Raw genomic sequence first — 17,000 nt, forward strand, 5'->3', positions numbered from 1 at the left:
TTTTTGTGAACACTCCATAACCTCAGTAGTAGTGTCAGGCCTTGGGGACCAAAGGCAATCTACAGATTCAGTGCAATCCCCCATCAAAATCCTAACACAATTCTTCAAAGACATGGAAAGAGCAATTCTCAAATTCATCTGGAAAGGAAAAAAAAAACAGAATAGTGAAAACAATTCATTTTTATTTTATTTATTTATTTTTATGTTTTTTATTGGATATTTTCTTCATTTACATTTCAAATGTTATCCCCTTTCTCGGTCCCCCCTTCCCAGAAACCCCCTATCCCATCCTCCCTCCCCCTGCTTCTATGAGAGTATTCATTCACCCACCCCACTCCCACCTTCCCACCCTCGATTCCCCTACACTGGGGCATCTATCAAATGTTCATAGGACCAAGTACCTCTCCTCCCACTGATGCCTGACAAAGCCATCCTCTGCTACATATGCAGCTGGAGCTATGTGTACCCCTTGGTTAATAGCTTAGTTCCTGGGAACTCTGGGGGGTCTTAATGACAAGAAATTCAAATCTCTGAAGAAAGAAATCAAAGACGACCTCCGAAGATGGAAAGATTGCCCATGCTTGTGAATTGGAAGGATTAATGTAGTAAAAATAGCCATCTTGCCAAAAGCAATCTACAGATTCAATGCAATCTCCATCAAAATTCCAACTCAATTTTTCATAGAGTTAGAAAGAGCAATTCTCAAATTCATTTGGAATATCAAAAAAAACCCAGGATAGTGAAAGCTATTATCAACAATAAAAGAACTTCTGGTGGAATCAGTATCCCTGAGCTCAAGCTATACTACAGAGCAATTGTGTTAAAAACTGCATGATATTGGTACAGTGACATGCAGGTAGATCAGTGGAATAGAATTGAAGACCTAGAAATGAACCCACACACCTATGGTCACTTGATCTTTGACAAAGAACTAAAAACCATCTAGTAAAAAAAAGACAGCATTTTCAACAAATGGTGCTGGTTCAACTGGCAGTCAACATGTAGAAGAATGAAAATTGGTCCATAGAAGAGAAAGTGGGGAAAAGTCTCAAACACAGGGACACGGGGGGAAAGTTCTTGAACCAGACACCCAGAGTGAAAACAATTCTTAACAATAAAAGAACAGCTGGGGAATCACCATCCCTGACCTCAAGCTTTACTACAGAGAAATAGTAATAAAAAAAAACTGAATGTTATTGCTTCAGAGACGGACATGATGATCAATGGAATAGAACTGAAGACCCAGAGATAAAACCATACACTTATGGACACTTGATCTTTAACAAAGAAACCAAAAATATACAATGGAAAAAAGAAAACATCTTCAATAAATGGTGCTGGTCTAACTGGCTGTCTGTATGTAGAAAAATGAAAATAGACCCATAGTTTTCACCTTGCACAAAGCTCAAGTCCAAGTGGATCAAGGAACTCAACATAAAGCCAGATACACTGAATCTAATAAAAGAGAAAGTGGGAAAGAGCCTTGAACTCATTGGCACTGGGGGAAAGTTCCTAAACATAACTCCAATGGCTCACCCTCTAAGATCAAGAATTGATAAATGGGACCTCATGAAACTGGAAATCTTCTGTAAGGCAAAGGACATAGTCAATAAGACAAATTGGCAACCTACAGATTGGGGAAAAAATCTACACTAACCCCACATCAGATAGAGGGCTAATATCTAAAATATATAAAGAATTCAAGAAGCTAACCACCAAAAAACCCAAACAACCCAATCAAAAAATGGGTTATAGAACTAAACCGATAATTCACAACAGAGGAAAAGATTTATTTTGACCCACAGGTTCAAAGATTTCAGTACATCTTTAGCTGGATCCAATGTTTTGTGCCTGAAACAAAGCAGAGTATAATGAAAACAGGAGCATACAGCAGGAGCTATGCACTTTGTAATGGCCAAGAAGGAGAGAGAGAGACCAAACTGGAGTCAAGATCTACCCTTTAAACCAACAACCTCAGTGACCAACTTCCTCCAACTAGGCACCATTTTACAGGATTACTTGACTTCCCAATTAAACACTGTCCTCAAATTTTGAATCCTTACAACCATTAATTAGGTCAGAAATTTCATGATATAATTGTCTATGATAATAATCTCACAGACAATTCCAGAGTTGTGCTTTACTATCTTCTAAGCACCTCTCAGTCCAATCAAACAGAAAATTAATATTAATCAAATATATCAGTAAAATAGAACAATTAAAATAATTGTAAGAATTAAAATTACTTAATACTTATAAATTGCTCATTCCTAGAATTTTAAGTGCAATATTTTTGTACAGCAGTGACTGAAACTAGAAAGACTGGATTAAGGAGGACTTTTGTATTAATAAATAGGTTGCTGTATGGTCACATATCAAGTTAGAGTTTGGTCATATATAGACAACTTTAGGCAAAGTTTAATTAAATTTAATACACATAACAGCTTCTGGGTCAACTTCTCAGTTTGGAAAATTGATCAAAACCCTAGACATCAATAATTCTGTCAACATCATAATGGCTTGTTTGGTCTCAATATAGAATCCAAAAGTCACAATGTCCAATTAATTGGATGATTTTTACATGTTCTTTATATTTTTTGTTATTCTATGATGAGATCACTTAATGTAAAAAGGATAATTGTGGCATGATTGTTTAAATCATGGATTTAATCAAAGTGGAATCCATTGCAAGGGAAGGTCCAGTCCTGACACTATTACTGAGGCTATATATGGAGTGATCACAAAAAGGGACCTAGCATGACAGTACTCTGTAAGACCCAACAAGCAACTGAAAGAGTTGGATGCAGATATTTGTACCCAACCAATGGACAGAAGCAGCTGACTCTTGCTGCTGAATTAGGGAAAGGCGGAAAGAAACTGAGGGCGACCCTGTAGGAGGACCAGCAGTCTCAATTAATTTGGACCCCGGGGATCTCTCAAACACTGGACCACCAAACAAGCAGCATACACCAGCTGATATGAGGCCCCCAACACACAGACACTAGAGGACTGCCGGGTCTGTGTTCATTCAGAGATGATGCACCTAACCCTCAAGAGACTGGAGGCCCCAGGGAGTTTAGAGGTCAGGTGGGGTGGTGGGTGGGGACATCCATGTGAATACAGGGGGTTTGGGGGAGGAGGTAGGGGATGTGGAACAGTCAGAGGATGGACAGGGGTTGGGGTGGTGAATAAAACATGGATTGTATAAAAATAATTAATAAAAAAATTCTCAGAAAAAAAACTTATGAAAAGAGACCCTGTACCAGGCAGGCTACAGTGACAGCTCACAGAAGGGTATACTAAGAAACTAAAACATGCTCTTTAAGGAGACTTTTCTTGACATAAGCTCATCTAATGTAAAATAATTCAAAGTTCAGATAATAAAAATAAAAATAGTTCATCAGTATTTGAATGTAATTGTTTATGATTTTTCTCAGGTCATAGAAGCAATTAAGGATCATAGTTCACTATGATATGAGCTGGCATAACGAAGTAACCATTTCTGTTGTGAACAATGCTGTGGCAACAAGTCATAGTTATCTGAAGACTCATAAAAAGGAACACAAAATTGGAATTTTTCCAACAAAAAAATTGTTGGAAATAGGCAAACTTGTTATTCACCACTTAAGATACCAGTCAACTAACTCCTAATTTCAAACATATATATTATGTTGCCTTCACCATATGGAATTTCTACTCTGTTTATTTGTTGGCTGTGCCAGACAAACATTAGAATTGAAAATTCATTTAAAGATTAGTTTAGTTCTGTTTAATAGCATACATAGGCCCCTAATATGGTCAAGGGAAGATCTAAAGCCTTGTGATGTTTTATTCAATATATATGTCTACTGTTCATAGAATAGCTTCACCTGTCCAATGTCCTTGGAAATCTAATTGATTTGGCTATAAAATACAAAATATTCCAAGACTGAGCCACCAGAAAACTTTCTTGAACCCTACTTGGAATAACTTTTGGAAAACTCTTTTTTTTATTTGACCATTTTGTGTTGTAACAATTTCTAAACTGCCTGTCTGGTTTAGAATGAAGTTCTGCCAAATAATTTTTGGATTTAAGTAATTTGTGATGATGCGCTAATTCAAGTTCAAGTTTTATTAGTGAGTCAGTTTCTTATTGGAATTCTGGGAATTATACCTCTAACCAAGATATGTTATAAAAGATAATATTTATATCTATAATATATAAAATCTATAATATCTATATAACAATATCTATAAAGTTAATATCTATATCTCTTAAACCAAGATATGTTCTAAAAGTTAATAAAAAACCTGCAGTTTTCTGTCCTTTCATGAATCTTCTTGAAGATTAAACACATTAGGATTATAGTTAGTCAAAAACTAATACTAAGGTAAACAATCAAGCACTATATACAATAAAATAAAATTGTCATAAAGTTCTTATGAGAATTCATACCATGATGCAATTAATAGACATATTTGATTATTCCTGTTACACGCAACATTTTAATTACTAAACTATGGTTGATAGTCTTACACCATAATCATGACATTCCTGAGGATGTCATACCATTTCTGAAGCACATATTAGTACCATATCAATTCTAATATATCTCAAAGATGGTTTAAGATACTTCTATATAATATACAATTAATTCATTTAATATCTCTTTTTCTATAAAGAGAAATACCTTTTTTGAGATGTTGCAAAGCTTATTTGAAGAATTTCAAAGTTTTTTAAGGATACTAAAATAATTTAGTTATAATTTTATTTTGGAAATTTCATTAGAAATGTCAAAGTTTCCACAGACACACACCAGGCCCTCTAAATGAAAATAATTTTTTAAAAAGAGAAAGTAGTTTCAGAAGAGACTGGATGAATTACTAATCTAAAAACTGAGGTAATCTGGGTGGTGGTGGCACATGCCTTTAATCCCAGCACCTGGGAGGGAGAGGCAGGTGGATTTCTGAGTTTGAGGCCGGCCTGGTCTACAGAGTGAGTTCCAGAACAGCCAGGGCTACACAGAGAAACCCTGTCTTGAACCCCCCCCCCCAAAAAAAGAAGAACAAGGTAATTGAAATCTATGAAAAATAAAGCAACTAGAGCTACTCTCCAAAAAAAAAAAAAAAAAAAAAAAACCCAAAGGTTTTAAAATAATTGTGAAATAGAATCACAGGTTGTGAAAATAGAATCACAAGTCACTGTGAATAATAGTTTGTTAAAATTTTATCGGTACATCTGCACTGTACAAACTGAATGCCTTTACAATATATTTGTTCAGATTTATCATATACTTTGAATTCACTTCTTATTTTTCTTTCCTGTTTCCCTTCACTTCTCTCTCTCTCTCTCTCTCTCTCTCTCTCTCTCTCTCTCTCTCTCTCTTTCTCTCTTTGTTGTTGTTCAAGACAGGGTTTCTCTGTATAACCTTGGCTGTCTTGGAACTCACTCTGTAAATTAGGCTGGCCTCAAACTCAGAAATCCCCCTGCCTCTGTCTCCCAAATGCTGGGATTAAAGGCATGTGCCACCACTGCCCAGCTTCCCTTCTCATGTTACTCCCCTTCCTCTTCCCAAATTGTCCTTTCCATATTTTCTTTTTTATTTTAAGTACTAAGAATAATATAGTTTAAATATAAATTTTAAATTGGAATAGAATTACATCATTTCCCCTTTCCCTCTCCTCCTTCCAGCTTTTCCCAAATACCTGCCTCCAATGCCTCCTATGAACTCCACTCTCAATTTGATAACCTTTTTCTTTGATTACTATTGTTACATACATATATATGAACAAATATATGCATAAATATGTAAATACAGCCTGCTGAGTATATTTTTGTTGTTTCTGTATATATGGTTTCAGGATTGAACACTCTGCATTAGAAAAGCAATAAGTGGGCCAAATGGAGTGATATTCAGAAAGTCCTTTCCTATACCTATATCACATAGGGTACTGCCTATATTTTCTTCTAGCAGTTTCAGTGTTTCAGGTTTCACATTGGGGTACTTGATCTACTTGGATCTAATTTTGGACAGGGTAATAGATATGAATCTAGTTTTACTCTTTTGTATGTGTCCATCCAGTTTTCCCAGCATCATTTGTTGGAGATGCTGTCATTTCTCCAGCTTACATTTGTGTTTGTTTGTTTGTTTGTTTTGTCTCTTTGTCAAGTATAGGTTGGTTATAGTTATGAAGACTGATATTTGGTCATTCTATTTTATTCCATTGGTCTATATGTCTGTTGTTTTGCCAGATCCATGTTATTTTTATTACTATAACTGTATAGCATATTTTGAAGTCTGGACTAGCAGTCCCTCCGGTATTCCTCTTTTTGTTCAAGATGGTTTTAGCTATCTGGGGTCTTTTCTGGTTCCATATGGTTCCATATGAAAGTTAGAATATTTAAATTAGTTCTGTAGGAATGTTGCAGGTATTTTTATTGGGCTGCGTTGTAGGTTTTATGGGAATTTTGTAAGTATGTTCATTGAATATGGAAGTTGGTTTTGGTAGGTGGTCATTTTCACAATATTAATTCTACTGATCCAAGAACATAGGTGCCTTTTCATTTTAATAGGGTCTTTTTCAATCCTTTTCTCTAGCAAGTTGAAGTTTTCATTGTAGAGATCTTTTACCTCCTTGATTAGGTTTATAACAAGATGTTTTATTGGTTTTGAGGACATTATAAATGGAAATTCCATAATCTCTTTCTAAGTGTATTTGTTGTTGGAATATTTTTATAAGTTGGTTTTATAATCTGTCACTTTGCTAAAAATACTAATCATTTCTAAAAGTTTTCTGATGGAACTTTGGTTATCTCTTTTGTATGATGTCATATCATCTACAACTAGGGATGTTTTAACTTCTTCCTTCCCTATTTGTATCCCTTTAATTGTCTTCTTTTTATTACTCCAAAGAATGCTTTAGAACTATATTGAAAAGAAGTTGGTGTAGTGGTCAGCCCTGTTTCATTCCTAATTTTAAACTGTTTAAAACAATTGTCTAACAGCTTGATAGATTTTATTTTCCCCTTTTATTAAACATAGATTTTTCTTTTATACGATATAATCTAAATAGAGTTTTCTTCTCCCTCCACTCCACTCCTCCCAGTTCCATCCACCACCTTTCCCATCCAGATCCACACTCTTTCATTATAAAAGAACAGGCTTCTAGGATATAACAAGAAAATATAACAAAATAAAATATAATAAGATAAAATGAAAACCATCAGATTGAGGTTGGAAAAGACAGATCAATAGAAAATTAAGAGCCTCAAAGAGAAGGCACAATAATCAGGCACCCAATAATTTACACACTTGGGATTCCCATAAAAATACTAAACTGAAAGCAATAATATATGCACAGAGGATCTGGTGCAGACCCTTATAGGCCCTGTGATTGGTACTTCAGTCTCTGTGAATTCATATGAGCTTTGCTCAGTTGTTTTACTGGTCCTTGTTCTTGTGGTATACTCTGCCCTGTCTCCCCTACTCTTTCTACCTTTTCTTCCATGGGGATCCATGAGCTCTGGGGGGAGGGATTTGATAGAGACATCCTTTTTAGAACTGTGTGTTCCAAGGTGTCTCTCTGTGTGTTTCCCTCTGTATGTGCTCTGCTTCTGTCTCTCTCTGTCTCTGTCTGTCTGTCTGTCTCTCTCTGTCTCTGTGCCTCTCTCTCTCTCTCTCTCTCTCTCTCTCTCTCTCTCTCTCTCTCTCTCTCTCTCTCTCCCCCCCCCCTCTGCATAATGTCTGACTGTGCCTCATGTGCTGCAAGGGGAATATTACTGATAGCTGAATAAGACAAAAGAAGCCAAGCTTTGAAATTTTTAATGAAATTTCCAAAATAAAAGTCTAACTTAAGTATTTTTAAATGGATATTTTCTTTATTTACATTTCAAATATTATACCCTTTCGTGCTCCCCCACCCAGAAACCCAATATCCCATCCTACCTCCCCATGTTTCAATGAGGGTGCTCCCTCACCTACCAACCCACCCACTCCTGCCTCTCACCCATACACTGTGGCATCAAGCCTTCAAATGACCAAGGACCTCCCCTCCCAATGATGCCTGACAAGGCCATCCTCTGCTACAAATGCTGCTGGAGCTACGGGTCCCTCCATGTGTATTCTTTGGTTGGTGTTTTAGTCCCTGGGAGCTCTGGGGGGTCTGGTTGGTTGATATTGTTGTTCTTCCTATGGGGTTGCAAACCCCTTTCAGCTCCTTCAGATCTGTCTCTGACTCTTCCAGTGGGAACCCCGTGCTCAGTCCATTGGTTGGCTGCAAGCATCCACCTCTGACTTTGTCAGACTCTGACAGAGCCTCTCAGGAGACAGCTATATCAGGCTCCTGTCAGCAAGCACAATAGTATCTTAGAATGCACAATAGTATCTGTTTGGATGACTGTCAGCGCCTAACCTCGGCCCGCAAGGAAAGATGCGACACAACCAGGTTCTTCTCTGCAGCACTTTATTCAGGACCTTGCTTTTCTTCTCCAATACGCCCCCCCCCCCCCAGCTTGTCTTTTGCCGCCCTTATATAGCCCAGCAGCCCTCGCGTGTCGCATTGTGATAGGAGAACTAAGGTGCACCTCATTAGCATGCCAATGCTGAGTCATAGCGAAGCCGTACTGCACATGTGTCAAAGTTGTTTACCAGGACTAAATATTTCCTGCCAGCGCCGTCTTGCAATGGCGCTGGATAAAGTGGCTTCCCACAGATGACTGTATATGGGATGGATCTCCAGGTGAGACAGTCTCTGGACAGCCTATCCTTTAGTCTCTGCTCCAAACGTTGTCTCCATATTTCTTCCTGTGAGTATTTTGTTACCCCTTCTAAGAAGGACCAAAGGACCCACACTTTGGTCTTCCTTCTTATTGAACTTCACGTAGTCTGTGAATTGTATCTTGGGTATTCCTAGTTTCTGGGCTAATACCCACTTATCAGTAAGTGCATACCATCTATGTTTCATTGTGATTGATTTACCTCACCCAGGAAAATAATTTCTAGTTCCATAAATTTGCATAAGAATTGTCCATTTCGCTAGAGAACATCATACTAAGTGAGGTAACCCAGACTCAAAAGGTGAATCATGGTATGCACTCACTAATAAGTGGATATTAACCTAGAAAACTGGAATACCCAAAACATAATCCACACATCAAATGAGGTACAAGAAGAAAGGAGGAGTGGCCCCTGGTTCTGGAAAGACTCAGTGAAGCAGTATTCGGCAAAACCAGAACGGGGAAGCGGGAAGGGGTGGGTGGGAGGACAGGGGAAGAGAATGGGGCTTACGGGACTTTCGGGGAGTGGGGGTGCTAGAAAAGGGAAAATCATTTGAAATGTAAATAAATTATATCGAATAAAAAAAAAGAATTGTCCATTTCATCCAGATTTTCCAGTTCAGTTGAGTATATGCTTTTGTAATAGTATCTGATGATTTTTTTAATTTCCTTGATTTCTGTTGCTATGTCTCCCTGTTCTTTTTTTATTTTGTTGATTTGGATACTTTCTCTGTGCCCTCTGGTTAGTCTGCCTAAGGGATTATCTATCTTGTAGATTTACTCAAAGAATCAGGTCCTGGTTTTATTGAGTGTTTATGCAGTTTTCCTTGTTTCTATTTGGTTGATTTCAGCCCTGAGTTTGATTATTTCTTGCCATCTATTCCTCTTGGGTGAATCTGCTTTTTTTGTTCTAGAGATTTCATATGTGCTGTTAAACTGCTAATGTCTGCTCTCTCCAATTTCTTTATGGAGGCACTCAGTGCTTTGAGTTTTCCTCTTAGGACTGCTTTCATTTTGTCGCATAAGTTTGGGTATGTTGTGCCTTCATTTTCATTAAATTCTATGAAATGACCAAATTATCATTGAATTGAGAGTTGTTCAGCATCCATACGTCTGTGGGCTTTCTGTTGTTTTTGTTGTTATTGAAGACCAGCCCTAGTCTGTGGTGATCTGATAGGATGCATCGGATTATTTCAATCTTCTTGTACGTTTTTGAGGCTTGTTTTGTGACAAGTTATATGGTGAGTTTTGGAGAAGGTACCATGAGGTGCTGAGAAGATGTAATATTCTTTTTTAGGATGAAATGTTCTATAGATATTTGTTAAATCCATTTGGTCCATAACTTCAGTTAGTTTCACTGTGTCTCTGTTTAGTTTCTGTTTCTATGATCTGTCCACTGATGAGAGTGGGGTGTTGAAGTCTCGCACTAGGATTGTGTGAGGTGCAATGTGTGCTTTGAGCTTTAGTAAAGTTTATTTTATGAATGTGGGTGCCCTTGCATTTGGAACAGATTTGTGCAGAATTGAGAGTTTATTGTGGTAGATGCTTTTCCTTTGATGAGTATGAAGTGTCCTTCCTTATTTTTTGATAAATTTTGGTTGAAAGTTGATTTTATTCAATATTAGAATGTCTACTCCAGCTTGTTTTTTTGGGAACATTTGCTTGGAAAACTGTTTTCCAGCCTTTTACTGTGAGGTAGTGTCTGTCTTTGTCATTGAGGTGCATTTTCTTTTTTCTTTTCATTTTAATATTTTTATTTTCTATATTCCTTGTTTACATTCCAAATGATTTTCCCTTTCCCAGATCCCCCTTCCCCATATGTCCCATAAACCTTCCTCTCTCCACCCATTCTCCAATCACCTCCCTCCTTTTTCTCTGTCCTTATATGACCCTCCAATGCTAGATCAATGCTTTGCAGGATCAGGACCCTTTCCATACATCTTCATGGGAGTCATTTGTTTGGTTTTTTTTTTTCTTTTTTTTTCTTTTTTTTTATTCGATATATTTTTTATTTACATTTCGAATGATTTCTCCTTTTCTCGACCCTCACTCCCCGAAAGTCCCATCAGCTCCCTTCCCTCCCCTTGTTTTCCCACCCAACCCTTCCCACTTCCCTGTTCTGGTTTTGCCCTATGCTGCTACACTGAGTCTTTCCAGAACAAGGGGCCACTCCTCTGTTCTTTTTGTACCTCATTTGATGTGTGGATTATGTTTTGGGAATTCCAGTTTTCTAGGTTAATATCCACTTATTAGTGAGTGCATACCATGATTCATCTTTTGAGTCTGGGTTAGCTCACTTAGTATGGTGTTCTCCAGCTCCATCCATTTGCCTAAGAATTTCATGAATTCATTGTTTCTAATGGCTGAATAGTACTCCATTGTGTAGATATACCACATTTTTTGCATCCATTCTTCTGCTGAGGGATACCTGGGTTCTTTCCAGCATCTGGCAATTATAAATAGGGCTGCTATGAACATAGTGGAACATGTATCCTTATTACATGGTGGGGAATCCTCTGGGTATATGCCCAGGAGTGGTATAGCAGGATCTTCTGGAAGTGAGGTGCCCAACAAATTGGGAAAAGATCTTCACAAATCCTACATCAGATAGAGGGCTAATATCCAATATATATAAAGAACTCAAGAAGTTAGACTCCAGAAAACCAAACAACCCTATTAAAAATGGGGTACAGAGTTAAACAAAGAATTCTCACCTGAAGAACTTCGGATGGCTGAGAAGCATCTTAAAAAATGCTCAACTTCATTAGTCATCAGGGAAATGTAAATCAAAACAACCCTGAGATTTCACCTTACACCAGTCAGAATGGCTAAGATTAAAAATTCAGGAGACAGCAGGTGTTGGCGAGGATGTGGAGAAAGAGGAACACTCCTCCACTGCTGGTGGGGTTGCAAATTGGTACAACCACTCTGGAAATCAGTCTGGCGGTTCCTCCGAAAACTGGGCACCTCACTTCCAGAAGATCCTGCTATACCACTCCTGGGCATATACCCAGAGGATTCCCCACCATGTAATAAGGATACATGTTCTACTATGTTCATAGCAGCCCTATTTATAATTGCCAGAAGCTGGAAAGTACCCAGGTATCCCTCAACAGAAGAGTGGATGCAAAAAATGTGGTATATATACACAATGGAGTACTATTCAGCCATTAGAAACAATGAATTCATGAAATTCTTAGGCAAATGGATGGAGCTAGAGAACATCATACTAAGTGAGGTAACCCAGACTCAAAAGTTGAATCATGGTATGCACTCACTAATAAGTGGATATTAACCTAGAAACCTGGAATACCCAAAACATAATCCACACATCAAATGAGGTACAAGAAGAAAGGAGGAGTGGCCCCTTGTTCTGGAAAGACTCAGTGAAGCAGTATAGGGCAAAACCAGAACGGGGAAGTGGGAAGGGGTGGGTGGGAGGACGGGGGAGAGACGGGGGCTTATGGGACTTTCTGGGAGTGGGCGGCTAGAAAAGGGGAAATCATTTGAAATGTAAATAAAAAATGTATCAAATAAAAAAAAAAAAAGAACCAGCACCATTTGTTGAAAAGGCTATCTTTTTTTCCACTAGATGTTTTCAGCTCCTTTGTCAAAGATCAAATGACCATAGGTGTGTGGACTCATTTTTGGGTCTTCAATTCTATTCCATTGGTCCACTTGCCTCTCACTGTGCCATGACACTTCCGGAGGACCCTGCTATACCTCTCCTGGGCATATACCCAGAGAATTCCCCAGCATGCAATAAGGACACATGCTCCTCTATGTTCATAGCAACCTTATTTATAATATCCAGAAGCTGGAAAGAACCCAGATATCCCTCAATGAAGAAATGGATACAGAAAATGTGGTATATATACACAATGGAGTATTATTCAGCAATTAAAAACAATTCATGAATTTTTTAGGCAAATGGATGGAACTGGGAAATATCCTAAGTGAGGTAACACAATCACAAAAGAATACACATGGAATGCAATCATTGATAAGTGGATATTAATTAGCCCTGAAGCTCTGAATACTGAAGATGCAATTAACATATCAAATGATTCCCATGAAGAAGGAAGAAGAGGGCCCTAATCCTGGAAAGGCTTGATCCAGCATTGTAAGGGAGTACCAGGACAGAGAAAAGGGAGGGGGAAAGATAGGAGAATGGATGGAGAGAAGAGGACTTATGGGACATATGGGGATGGGGGAACTGGGAAAGGGGAAAGCTTTTGGTTTGTAAACAAAGAATATAGAAAAAAAATATATATATATAAGTTTAGCAGAACTTATTTGAGGACAGAATTTCGTTTCTTTTCTTTTTATTTTCTATATTCTTTGTTTACATTCCAAATGATTTTCCCTTTCCCGGTTCCCCCCTCCCCATAAGTCCTATAAGCCCTCTTCGCTCTGCCCATACTCCAATCAACCCCTTCCCACTTCCCTGTCCTGGTATTCCCCAACACTGCTGCACTGAGCTTTTGTAGGACCTGGGGCCACTCCTTCCTTCTTCTTGGGCATCATTTGATATGTGAATTGTGTCTTGGGTATTCCAGGCTTCTAGGCTAATATCTGTTTACCAGTGAGTGCATACTGAGTGTTCTTTTGAGACAGGGTTACCTCAATTAAAATGATCTTCTCCAGTTCCATCCATTTGTCTAAGAATTTCATGAATTCATTGTTTCTAATGACTGAATAGTACTCCATTGTGCATATATACCACGTTTTCTGTATCCATTCCTCCGTTGAGGGACATCTGGGTTCTTTCCAGCTTCCGGCTATTATAAATAGGGCTGCTATGAACATAGTGAAGCATGTATCCTTATTACATGCTGGGAAATCCTCTGGGTATATGCCCAGGAGTGGTATAGTGGGATCCTCTGGAAGTATTCTCAGTTTTCTGAGGAACCGCCAGACTGATTTACAGAGTAGTAGTACCAGCTTGCAAACCCCACCAGCAGTGCAGGAATATTCTTCTTTCTCCACATCCTCACCAGCATCTGTTTTCTCCTGACTTTTTGATCTTAGCCAATCTGGCTGGTGTGAGGTGAAATCTCAGGGTTGTTTTATTTGCATTTCCCTGATGACTAAAGATGTTGAACATTTCTTTAGGTGCTTCTCAGCCATTTGTTATTCCTCAAGTGAAAATTCTTGGTTTAGCTCTGTACCCCACTTTTTAAGGGGAATATTTGGCTCTCTGGTGTCTACCTTCTTGAGTACTTTGTATATCTTGGATAAAAGCCCTCTGTTGCCGTTTTGTCCTTTTGACAATGTCCTTTGCCTACAGAAACTTTGTAGTTTTATGAGGGCCCATTTGTCAGTTGTTGATCTTAGAGCATAAGCTATTGGTGTTCTGTTGAGGAAATTTTCCCCTGTGCCCATGTCCTCAAGGGTCTTCCCTAGTTTCTTTTCTATTAGTTTCAGTGTGTCTGGTTTTATGTGGCAGTTCTTGATCTACTTGGACTTGAGCTTAGTACAAGGAGATAAGAATGGATCAATTTGCATTCTTCTGCATGCTGACCTCCAGTTGAACCAGCACCATTTGTTGAAGAGGCTATCTTTTTTCCACTGGATGGTTTTAGCTCCTTTGTCAAAGATCAAGTGACCATAGGTGTGTGGGTTCATTTTCGGGTCTTCAATTCTATTCCATTGATCTACTTGCCTGTCACTGTACCAATATCATGCAGTTTTAAACACAATTGCTCTGTATGTAGTACTGCTTGAGGTCGAGGATACTGATTCCCCCAGAAGTTCTATTACTGTTGAGAACAGTTTTAGCTATCCTGGGTTTTTTGTTATTCCAGATGAATTTGAGAATTGCTCTTTCTAAGTCTATGAAGAATTGAGTTAGGATTTTGGTGGGGATTGCATTGAATCTGTAGATTGCTTTTGGTAAGATGGCCATTTTTACTATATTAATCCTGCCAATCCAAGAGCATGGAAGATTTTTCCATCTTCTGAGGTCTTCTTCGATTTCTTTCTTCAAAGATTTGAAGTTCCTGTCATACAGATCTTTCACTTGTTTGGTTAGAGTCACACCAAGATACTTTATATTGTTTGTGGCTATTGTGAAGGGTGTCATTTCCCTAATTCCTTTCTGTTTATCCCTTGAGTATAGGAAGGCTACTGATTTGCTTGAGTTAATTTTATATCTGGCCACTTTGCTGAACTTGTTTATCAGCTGTAGGAGTTCTCTGGTGGAGTTTTTTTTGGGGGGGGGTCACTTAAGTATACTATCATATCATCTGCAAATATTGGTAGTCTGACTTCATCCTTTCCAATTTGTATCCCTTTCACCTCCTTTTGTTGTCTAATTGCTCTGGCTAGAACTTCAAGTACAATATTGAATAAATATGGAGAGAGAGGGCAGCCTTATCTAGTGCCTGATTTTAGTGGGATTGCTTCAAGTTTCTCTCCATTTAGTTTGATGTTGGCTACCAGTTTGCTGTCTATTGCTTTTACTATGTTTAGGTATGGGCATTGAATTCCTGTTCTTTCCAAGACTTTTAGCATGTATGGATGCTGAACTTTATCAAATGCCTTTTCAGCATCTAATGAAATGGCCATGTGGTTTTTTTTTTCTTTGAGTTTGTTTATGTAGTGGATTACATTGATGGATTTCTATATATTGAACCATCCCTGCATCCCTGGGATGAAGCCTACTTGATCATGGTGCATGATCATTTTGATGTGTTCTTGGATTTGGTTGGCAAGAATTTTATTGAGTACTTTTGCATCGATATTCATAAGGGAAATTGGTCTAAGGCTCCCTTTTTGTTGGACCTTTGTGTGGCTTTGGTATCAGCAAAAATTGTGGCTTCATAGAATGAGTTGGGTAATGTTACTTCTGTTTCTATTTTGTGGAATAGTTTGAAGAGTATTGGCATTAGGTCTCCTTTGAATGTCTGATAGAATTCTGCACTAAAGCCATCTGGTCCTGTGTTTTTTTTTTTTTTTTTTTTTTTTTTTTTGGTTGGAGACTGTCAATGACCACTTCTATACTTCTATTTCTTTACAGGTTATGGGACCATTTAGATGGTCTATCTGATCCTGATTAAATTTTGGTAACTGGTATTTGTCTAGGAAATTGTCCATTTCATCCAGATTTTCCAGTTTTCTTGAGTATAGACTTTTGTAGTAGGATATGATAATTTTTTTTGATTTCCTCAGTTTCTGTTGTTATATCGCCCTTTTCATTTCTGATTTTTGTTAATTTGGGTACTGTCTCTGTGCCCTCCGGTTAGTCTGGCTAAAGGTTTACCTATCTTGTTGATTTTCTCAAAGAATCAGCTCCTGCTTTTGTTGATTCTTTGTATAGTTCTTTTTGTTTCAACTTGGTTGATTTCAGCCCTGAGTTTCATGATTTCCTGCCTTCTAGTCCTCTTGGGTGTATTAGCTACTTTTTGTTCTAAAGCTTTCAGGTGTTCTGTTAAACTGCTAGTGTATGCTCTCTCGAGCTTCATTCTGTATGCACTCAGAGCTCTGAGTTTTCCTTTTAGCACTGCTTTCATTGTGTCCCATAAATTTGGGTATGTTGTGCCTTCATTTTCATTAAATTCTAAAAAGTCTTTGATTTCTTTCCTTATTTATTCCTTGACCAAGTTATCATTGAGTAGAGAATTATTCAGCTTCCACGTATATGTGGGCTTTTTGTTGTTTTTGTTGCTATTGAAGACCACCCTTACTCCATAGTGATCTGATAGAAGGCATGGAATTAGTTCGATTGTCTTATATCTGTTGAGGTCTGTTTTGTGACCAATTACATGGTCAATTTTGGAGAAGGTACCATGAGGTGCTGAGAAGAAGGTATATTCTTTTGATTTAGGATGAAATGTTCTATAGATATCTAATAAATCCATTTGGTCCAAAACTTCTGTTAGTTTCACTGTGACTCCATTTAGTTTGTGATTCACTGATCTGTCCATTGAAGAGAGTGGGGTGTTTAAGTCCCCCACAATTATTGTGAGGGGTATGATGTGTGCTTTAAGCTTTACTAAGGTTTCCTGTACAAATGCAGGTGCCCTTGTATTTGGGGCATAGATGATCAAAATTGAGAGTTTTTCCTGGTAGATTTTTCCTTTGATGAGTATAAAGTAGCCTTCTGTATCCTTTTTTGATGACTTTTGGTTGAAAGTCTATTTTATCTGATATTAGAATGGCTACTCCAGCTTGTTTCCTGGGACCATTTGCTTGGAGAACTGTTTTCCAGCCTTTTACTCTTAGGTAGTGTTTGTCTTTGACA

Source organism: Apodemus sylvaticus, chromosome X (genome assembly GCF_947179515.1).
Source record: "Apodemus sylvaticus chromosome X, mApoSyl1.1, whole genome shotgun sequence".
NCBI lineage: Eukaryota > Metazoa > Chordata > Mammalia > Rodentia > Muridae > Apodemus > Apodemus sylvaticus.